The sequence below is a fragment of the Lolium rigidum genome, chromosome 5 (assembly GCF_022539505.1).
Source record: "Lolium rigidum isolate FL_2022 chromosome 5, APGP_CSIRO_Lrig_0.1, whole genome shotgun sequence".
Classification (NCBI taxonomy): Eukaryota; Viridiplantae; Streptophyta; class Magnoliopsida; order Poales; family Poaceae; genus Lolium; species Lolium rigidum.
In genome coordinates this window covers 266,020,070-266,029,498 of record NC_061512.1, presented here as the reverse complement: position 1 = coordinate 266,029,498, position 9,429 = coordinate 266,020,070, and the positions used below count along the sequence as shown (strand labels likewise).

Here is a 9,429-nt window from a genome sequence, read left to right as displayed (position 1 = left end):
TATTGTAAGATCATTCTAACTGAGCAACACTGCAGTATATCCTGTGGCATGCATGTTATTGGTGTTTTCTAATGGCATTTCTTTCCTTTTACCACTTCTGATGCGTAGTGATAATAAAAAATAGTTCCATGGGGTAAAATAAATGATATTTAAGCAGTTCACTAATTCGACATAGGTAGTTCACTCGGAAAAATAAGAAAAGAAAAAAAGAAAAAGGTCGTAATTCAGCGTTTGCGCATTACTTGAGCGACTACAGAATGCCGACGATGTTCTCTCAGGAGCATTGCCAGGATGTGTGCACTATTGGTGAAGTTAACTTCTTCTAATCCGTGTAGTTCACTTCTCCAAATTCATGAAGTTTACATCTCTTGCTACTTGTTTTTTTTGGACAGTGAAAATGTTCAGATGGGTTGCAAGTGCTATTTGATTGGGTCAAATTTACTTTGATTGGGCTAGGATTTCACCATAGAAAGTTCACATAAACATGTCGCAATTCATAAATTTAGTTGGGGAGTTCACTTCGAACAGCCCCGAAGTTCCCTCTATATGGCGTTGAAATTCTTGGGGAGTCCGCATAATCGTGAACTTCGCACGTGTTTGATGCTTACCAGAGAAATCTTTTCAGCTACACAACTAGCCAGCAGAATTTATAATGAACCACAAGTCCACATTTCTTGTTCTGATAGATCTTGCTGGTGTGTACCTTTTCTCATTGATTTCCCAGTAGCAATTTGGAAGTTCACAATTCGCTTGTTACGAAGTTCATTCTGGAAAAACGTGATGTTTCATGAAAAAATTACTGCAAAAAAAAGCATAAAGGAAATTGAAGATCACTCTTCGAATTTCGGAAGTTCGCTTTGTAAAACCTTGATGTATAAGATTCTTCGTATATCTTTCTCGCTGTTTTTACATACCTGATACTGTTGCCAAACTCATTTAGTTTCTCACTTTGTGCTAGTATCATCTTTCATATCCCTAATGCCAAACTAATTCAGTTTCCCTCTTTGTGCCAGTATCCCAAACCTGACATGGACAGGGAGTTCACATTATTCATTCATGTAAGTTCGATTATTCTTTTACAGAAGCACGTGTCCAGTAGTGTCCATGTCCACAAGTTCTTTTCTTACAGATTGCGTGTATTTTTGTTAGGAGTTGTATTGAAAAAATACATAGAATGGAAAACTTTCGCCTAGGGAAGTGCACATTTATCAGTATTTGCTAGCAGTACATTACTCTGTGTCAGGGAAGTTCGCTTCGTGCATCCGGGATGTTAAAAATGTTTGTTCGCTTCGACTTCACTCCGAACATGCCAGGCGTTTGATTTGTCATTCTAGAAGTTCATTTCATTTTCTTGAGTCTGAAACTCGCCGATCGCTGTTTATGTCGATTGTTAACTGCAAGCTGCAGCTAGGATACTAGTTCTGTAATTAATAAAGATCACAAGAAATCCAAGTATTCTGCTGAATTTGAAACTTTGAATTACTCTAGCTTGGCTGGTTGTTTTGGTAGTTTTGCATGCGATTCTTGAAAATAAAGTTCAGAAATTAAGCTTAAGAAAACTTCACAAATGGTAGTTGTAACACATGTTCTGAAGTTCATTTTTACTTGTCGCGGAGTTCGTTTCATGGGTGCTGCTATTACTGATGTGTGGTGACGGGAAAAAATAATAGAAGTTCACATTTCTCTATTGATAAGTTCACTCTATATATTTTTAGGAGCTCGAGGAAAGCACCAGGCCGCTCTCTTTCTGTTGTTTGTCCAGTGGAGTCCATGAGAAGTTCAGATGCAGGAGCCCCCTGCATCCAAGGTAGTTGAGACCCAGGTCGGCCTGTTCATCTTGATAATACCCTACTTATCTTCGTATTTTGTTTGAACTACTGGAATTTGTCATCTGATTACCCTAGTCACACTATCTATCTTATTGCTCATAATTGCATGATGAGTCACAGGCATCAAACGATAACTATCTGCACATAACCTGTTGTTGCCTTGTGTATTTTACCATCTCAGAGTCCTTAAATATGGTTCTCTAGTTGCTTCCAGTCAGCATAATATTGTAATAAGATAATCGGACATGCTGCAAACATATACCTATGCCAGGAGGAATCTAATTTTGAAGTGTTTCTCCATTCGTTGTCCCTTTCCATGCTAATCTAAAAAGTAAACGTGTACGGGTACATGCCTTATATTGTCACGAAGTTCACTTTTACGCTCTGTGAAAGTTCACCTTATATTGTCACGAAGTTCAGTTCGTCAATTACAAGGTGAAAACCCACCGGAGGTGCAACATATTAGCTGGAAATTGATTTTTACCTCTTTCTTTGATCTATAATTTCTATTTTCTCCGCCTGTCTTTGCTTTACTAAAAATCTTTGTAAAAATTGCCTAGAAGCAGTTTGTGAATTTGTGAACCGCTGGAGATTTTTACAATTTTCTTCTCAGCGAGGTTTTGTCAACTCCTTGAAATGCATCGATGGAGACTTAATACTATGTATTTTCTTGTTCTAATTGATTTGCTGGTTGGTTGGTAGCTGCTGACTTTTATTGATAAGAATGGATTTATTTTAGAAGTTCAGAAACTTTTAAATCCGAAGTCCAGTTCTACTCATGCTATGAGTTTGTGTTGTCCTTTTCAGGAAGTTCACTTGTCATGCACTAGTGCTCTCGTCTCACAGTAACAGCCAACAGGGAATGCCCGGGTAGAGGTCGGTGCCCTTATCTGAACTTCTTCCTTGCTCCTTATTCAGAACATTGCAATAGTTCCGATCTACTTTGAGGATGTATGCTATTATAGGAGTAGACGCCTTGTTAAAAAAGTTCTCTTGGCGTGTATGAAAAAGTTCATTTCTTTCATAGGGATTTTACAGCATCGAGCGGTTCACTTGTTAACTTTGAGTAGTTCAATTAGGCTACAAAGAAGTTCCCGGTCCTGTAGAAAAAAAACAATGTTTGAGTAGTTAACCTGCATCGATGCGAGTCCGGCGATGCCCAACCCGGGAGTTCACATGCATATCCACGTGATTTAACACACGCGCCCGCCCTCCGTCGACCATTTTTTGAGATGTAATTTTTTCTCTTCTTGTTCTTGAATAGTGGTCAGATTCATATAGCTAAAAAATCATAGTGATGTGCTTGCTTTTGTTCTATTTCAGTTGTGCAATCCGAAATTCTTGAGCAGACTGTACTGTATCACGGTACTCTGAAGTTAGCTAGTGAGTTAACTTCTCAAAAAATGGTAGTTGTAACACATGTTCTGAAGTTCAAAATTTCAGTTTGTTTGGTAGAAGCAGTTCCAATCGAACATGCTTAATTTGTTAATAGAACATAGTGCTACTTGTAGTTCACTTCTCCTAATTCATGAAGTTCACACATATTTTTACTTGATTATTTAGTTCATCCAATGTTCATTTTTTCCGGCAAAAAAGGTTCAATTCACCCACGAGGAAAACGTTCAATTTTGTTGTCATGAAGTTCACTATTTTCAAACCTAGAAGTTCACATATTGTTTAAAAATATGGAATTAGCTTTTATTTAAAATGTGAAATTCCCTTTTATTATTTAAAATGTGAAGTTCGCTTTTATTTAAAATGCAAGTTCGCTTGTCCACATAAGCACAAAAATTTGAAGTTCGCTTTTACTTAAAAAGCAAATTAGCTTGTCCATAATGTGAAGTTCACTTTTATTGAAAATGCAACTCCTTGCATCTGTGAAGTGCAGCTGTATATTGTCCTTGCATCTGTCTCTCTTTTCTTTGTATTTGTTCTCTCTTTTCTCTGTATTTGCTCTCTCTTTTTGATGGAAAAAATGAATCAAGGCTAGGAATAATATGGTACAAGTATGTGCTGATGTCATGTCTGGCTATAAAAAGAAGTAGAGGTTCCTTTTCTTTACAAACAAAGCCAACTGTTTGAACTTACTTTTGTTGTTCCTTTTCAGGTATTTATCCATGGTAAGAAGGATGGCATGATCCGTCCAGGTACCACAAACCCATGTGCATATACAGAGTGTACAATGCATATCGGGGATATGACATGATTGCTGAGATGCGAGTAATCAAGCAGGAACGATGATGAACTTGTGAAATTCAGATAAGTAGTGAAGTAGGGATGAACTCTGAAGTTCACCACAGCCGCTGCCGCAGAGCCTATGCGGAATACCACTGGGCCTTCGCCGTGGCTGTGCCCCTCCACAATAGCACCCCGTTGTGGCAGTCTACACCAACACAGCAGGAGTCCACCAGGCGGCGCTCTGGGAGTCCACAATGGGGCAGGTAGGTACATCCTTACATTCACCGCACTTCCTCTAATGTACATTCAGTTTAAGCAACCCCTTGAGAACTTAAAACCTTCTTGAGACTTTCTTTACAGTAGCAATGCCAAGGATTCAGCGAGATATTGGTCAAATGAAATTATCCGAAGCAGCTAATTTTGGGTCAAATTATCTCAAACCAATGCCAAGGACGATGGGTGAAGTTCACTTCTTCTAAACCTTGTAATTCACTTCTCCTAATTCATGAAGTTCACATCTCTGGAATAGATGAAACAGCAGTTCCAAAATTCTCTTATGTGAGCAACTATTTGCTAACCAGCATTGATGTTTGTATACTAGTAATCAGCCTGATGTAGTTCTTTTTATATTGCAGTTTCATGTGCGATGGTGCTAGCTTGGGAGAATAAAGGGGTCTAGTGTCCACTGTCCAGTAAGCATTCAGCCGCTGCATCAACCAGGTGCCGCCGCAAGCTCGACCAAGCGTACTCTACCCTTTCTTTGGAGCTCAGCAGTTCACATTTTACAGAGCATCAGTTCACGTATGCTGTGCAGCAGTTCACTGAGGAGTTGCCCTCAACGCTGGAGCTGTGCAGCCCTGGGAGACAGAATTGTGAAGTCGGGAAAGCTATAGCTTTGAAGTTCAGAGAGATCTCAATTTATAGTTTTGGTTGAGAAATTGAATAAGTGATGTGAACCAGATTTGTATTTCTATTGTTTTGTTTCTCTCGCTTTGTTAATGGTTTAGTGTTGAGACCGAATGGATGTGGTTCATTGTATGAATTGTACGAGTTCACTTTTTAAGTACCAAAAAGTACACCGTGTTTACTGAAAGTTTTGTTTTTCTTGGATGATTATTTATGCAGCACATTCACTCTGTAACTTCAAGTTCACTTTTATTCTCTTGGCAGTTCATTCTTTTTTTTGTAAATTGTGTTGCAGCACACGGGCACTATATTTGCATCGATTGGTTCACTGGCTTCAAATAGAAAAAGAAGTTCACCTCGTCCCCATATGAAGTTAGCTTATTTTTATTTTGGAAGTTTGTTTTGTATATTGATATTTTGTATTTTGTGATGCTGCTAGCTATTTGTTTTGTATATTGATATTATTCTGTCAAGTTCCTCTTTATTTGTTAGGAACTTCGGTTTGCATGTATGTGAAGATCCCTTATTATTAAGATTTTTGTCAAATTTGTTTCTGGAAGCTCACTTTATATATGTGTGAAAGTTCAGTATGTACGTATGTCAGTCTACACTTTGTACTACGCATCCTGTTACCATGTGGTTCATCTGAAAATATCTAATGTAAAGCAGATGTATCCTTTTCCTATAAATGTTAAAAAGAAATGAAGTTCACTGTTTAGGCTTCCGCGGTTTGATATACAAAACATCGAAGTCCACTAAGAGAAATAGAACAAAAATAAAGAAGTTTGAAAATTCCATATTTTAGTATATTTTGAACTGCTCCTAAACCATAACTTTTTTGGAAATATTCTATATGAAAATTTGCACTTTTTTCATAACTTTCCAGCGATGTATAATTTTTATCATTTTGATCGAAAGTTTGAAAACTATCACAAAAGCTGAAAGCAAAATCGACAATTTACATACTCCGTCAGGAAGTTCACTAGCATGTCCTGAGAAGTTCACTCTCATATTCAGGGTAGTTCAACTTGTCTTCATTTCCTGGGCGGAAATCATATGCATGAAAATCTTGTGTACAGCCTCCGGTTTCCCAAATCGACCGCCACCCCATGCGATTGGCAATGATATGACTATATTCGTACTCCAGGGTGGTGACATGCCACACTTAATCAATCTAAGTGAGACAATTTTAAAATGTTTCGAGTCGGCGTTGCATCCGATTGTGGGTTTTTCTGAAATTAATTTTAAACAGTTTGGAATTTCGAAAAATGTTCAACATGAAAAAGTTTTGCTTAATCAATATCTATCCAACGACATATCATTTGTAATAATCCGACAAGAGGTTAAAAATTACAACCTAAGAAACCGTTGAAAAAACGTGAAGTTTGGAAAAATGGGAACACCATTTTCAAATCTGCTCTTAAACCGTGATGAATTTGGGAAAATGTTCAACATGAAAAAGTTTCGCCTAGTTCATAGCTTTCCAACGACATATCACTTCCATCAATCCGACAAACGGTTTAAAAACCAGAGCCAAACAAGTTCAGTAAAATCGAGAAATCCGTGAAAACATAGTTTGGCATATTTAAAATTAGTTTTAAATCATACATAATTTCGAAAACAAATAGAAACAAAAAAGATGCGAAATTTGTATATCTTTCCAACGCCATATCATATGCGTCATTCCGATAAGAGGTTCGAAAATTGGCCGCAAAATACTGTCCGCCAAAACACATGAAATTCTGGTGTTCCGCCAGGAAGTTCACTTCCCTGCAGCGGGAAGTTCGTAAAGGGTTCGAGAATAGTTATTCTCGAACTGGTTCGAGAATAGCAGACCTATATATATATATATATATATATATATATATATATATACCAGCACTATTCTGCAACCAGTTGCAGAATAATATTCTGAGCACTGACTTGAACTTTTTGCAACGAGCGCGTGTACTTCCGGGTCAACTGCCTCCGATGAAGTCTTGTACTGCCTATTCTGAAAAAAAAAACAATAAAACTCAGCCCGTTCCTCCACTTCACCCCTAACCTCCCGCACATGCCCGACCCGCACGTCCACATCGCGATGACTGCCGCCGGCCGGCAATGGCGCTGCTCCGGCCTCGGCTCAGCTCTTCCCTTGCGCGCGACGCCGTCGTTCCCAGTTACCCCGTTGCCCCGCCGATTTCCCCATCCCGTCTCTTCATCCAGAGTTGATCTGCCGCTGGCCAGATCCCTCGACATCTCCGCTGCCCCCGACCTCGCTGTGCCGCCCAAAAATCCTCCGCCCCGACCTCCCGTGCCACCCAAAATCCGCCGCCGCTCCTAGCCCGGTCACCATCCCACGAACTTCGAACGGATGTGTGGCTCCGGCGCCGATGCAGGTCGGGGCTCCGGCGCCGATGCAGGTCTGGGCTCCGGCGCCGCCTCCGGGCCCTTGATTCCTTGCTGACGCCGGACCGCGACCACCGCCGGCACGACCTATCCCTACTCCCCACAGCCGCGAACTCTCTGTCGCCGACCGGCCGCGAGCTCCCTCTGCTCCCCGCCGTTGCGGTCGCGTGAGCTCTCTAGACACAGCCTCAACTAACCTCCACGTCGACGCCATCCCGGCCTCCCTGTGCCGCCACAGGCCAACTTCTCCAGCGCTGTGACGCGCGCAGCACTAGTCTGTCGCGAATGTGAGCTGAACCTTTTTTCTTCTTTTCGTTGACATCCACCATGGTGTGCTCGAGAGTCACAAGATGAACTGCTCGGGATATAGAGGTTGTACTGCCGTATTGGACATCTCTGTTAGTAGCACGACAGTTCAAATAGGAGATAATAACAACACGGCAGTGCATTTTTAACTAGCAGGAACTACAGTCCTTTGCAGTTCAGATCGGAGAAAAGAACAGCATGGCATAGGGATGGGAGGACCAACGATGCAGTCCTTTGTAGACTCGTTGCTAACTTTGCAAGCACGATGCAATTACTGTAATTTATTTGAACTTTTGTAGACTTATTGCAGATTTTGCAAGCAATGAGATAGTTGCGTCTAAGATTCTGGGAGTTTGATTTGATGGACGAGATCGTTGTAGATGGTCTGCCGCCGAGCGGCTTCCAGGGTGGTAGTTCTAGTACTAGAGTGGACAAATTTTCATTCTGTTAGTTTGGATAGCCCTTTTTCATTCTGAAACTCAGTGATGCTGATGAATTTTTTCCTGTCTATACCAAACAGGTTTTGAAGTGGAGTTAGCCAACAGGAGACACTCTTTTTCTGATACGGATGGCTCCTTCTTTCCTGGAACTAATAAAGGATGCTGGGGCTTCATTATCATGATGGTGATGTACGAGGTGCTGGGTATGGGCAAATAGAACACATTAGGGACCCTCTTCGTGCTGAAATGGTGGCGTGCATCCAGGCGATTAAGGGTGCTAGCTGCTGCTGCAAACTGGGGTATGGCCAACATACACATCGAGACTGACTCTACCACTCTAGCTGACGCTCTTCAGAGCCCCAAGTATGATCAAATAGACTTTTGAATTACATTACAAAAGTTTTATTGGTCTTTTGGTTATTTTGTTCTTTTATGCAAGGATAATTAGCTGTTCCTAATGGACACGCAAGCCTTACTTGATAACACTTCTCATGTGTTCATTAGGATCTAGTGGATGCTCTGCTTTATGATTTGTTGATGCGGAATCAAACTGGAAGTTTCCCTTTACATTTCTGATAAATAACTTGTTGGTTGCATATCACGGCGTCAATACCTTCTTCAGCAAAACCTAAGTTGGATTGTAGTAGTATGAAAAATGCCCAGATCACTAATTCTTAGGCTAGTAGGCTTCACAGGGTGACAGGGATGACACAGAACTTATCTAATTCTACAAAGTAATCGCTTGATTAATAGTTTGCTTAGTCTGAAATAACCAGTGGTTGACTGCTTAGATGGTTTACTTGGCACACATGTCTAGTACTTTAGTGAAATATCATAGTATTCAGCATGGTTTCTTGTACCCCAACTAGGTTGGTTTGACCTTTTAATCACTGAATCTGAAATGCTTGTTCAGTGAAGAAACTGTTGTCATTAATTTAAGGAACAAATGGAGCTTCGCTTAAGCAGCACAATGAGCTGCTCTGCTTGTATGAGTTGGAATAGTTTTACATAGCAACCATTTTTTTCTGTTAACTGATATTCTGATTTAGCCAGCCCATGAATTATCTTAGGACTGCATGATGCCGTATGTTAGCTGTGATCTGCTACTGACCATTTGATCTTTCTGTTTGCAGGACAAAAAGAACTGGTACGAAGAAAGGATTAAGAAGCGCTACTAGGCCAAATTTTCTCCGGATGCTAACGTGAAACATGTACTTGCGCTTGGCTGCTAGCTACTAGATTCGCTAGATTGCTCTGTGAATGATCCCTGAACATGTACGGCTGTTAACATGTATTATTTACTAGCTTTGCACACTACTAGGATTGTTTCGTGCACTTTCTCGAAACTAACATATGCACTTCATCTGAAAAACAACCTAGAC

The 9,429-nt window shown here is 40.4% G+C and overlaps 2 long non-coding RNA genes across 4 annotated transcripts; both read left to right on the top strand.

Annotated features, from left to right (window-relative positions):
* The first annotated feature begins 1,025 nt into the window (after positions 1-1,025).
* On the top strand, positions 1,026-4,147 carry LOC124658168. 2 transcript variants are annotated; one of them, XR_006989040.1, is made up of 4 exons: positions 1,026-1,058; positions 1,716-1,807; positions 2,637-2,705; positions 3,937-4,147. It is a non-coding gene; the product is annotated as an uncharacterized LOC124658168 (long non-coding RNA). The 2 variants fall into 2 exon arrangements; XR_006989039.1 differs by lacking the exon at positions 3,937-4,147 and having other exon boundaries at positions 2,637-3,907.
* Positions 4,148-4,154: 7 nt separating this feature from the next.
* Positions 4,155-5,349, top strand: LOC124658167. Of its 2 annotated transcripts, none has more exons than XR_006989037.1 (3): positions 4,155-4,270; positions 4,368-4,491; positions 4,643-5,349. It is a non-coding gene; the product is annotated as an uncharacterized LOC124658167 (long non-coding RNA). The 2 variants fall into 2 exon arrangements; XR_006989038.1 differs by having other exon boundaries at positions 4,368-4,565.
* The last annotated feature ends 4,080 nt before the right edge of the window (positions 5,350-9,429 follow it).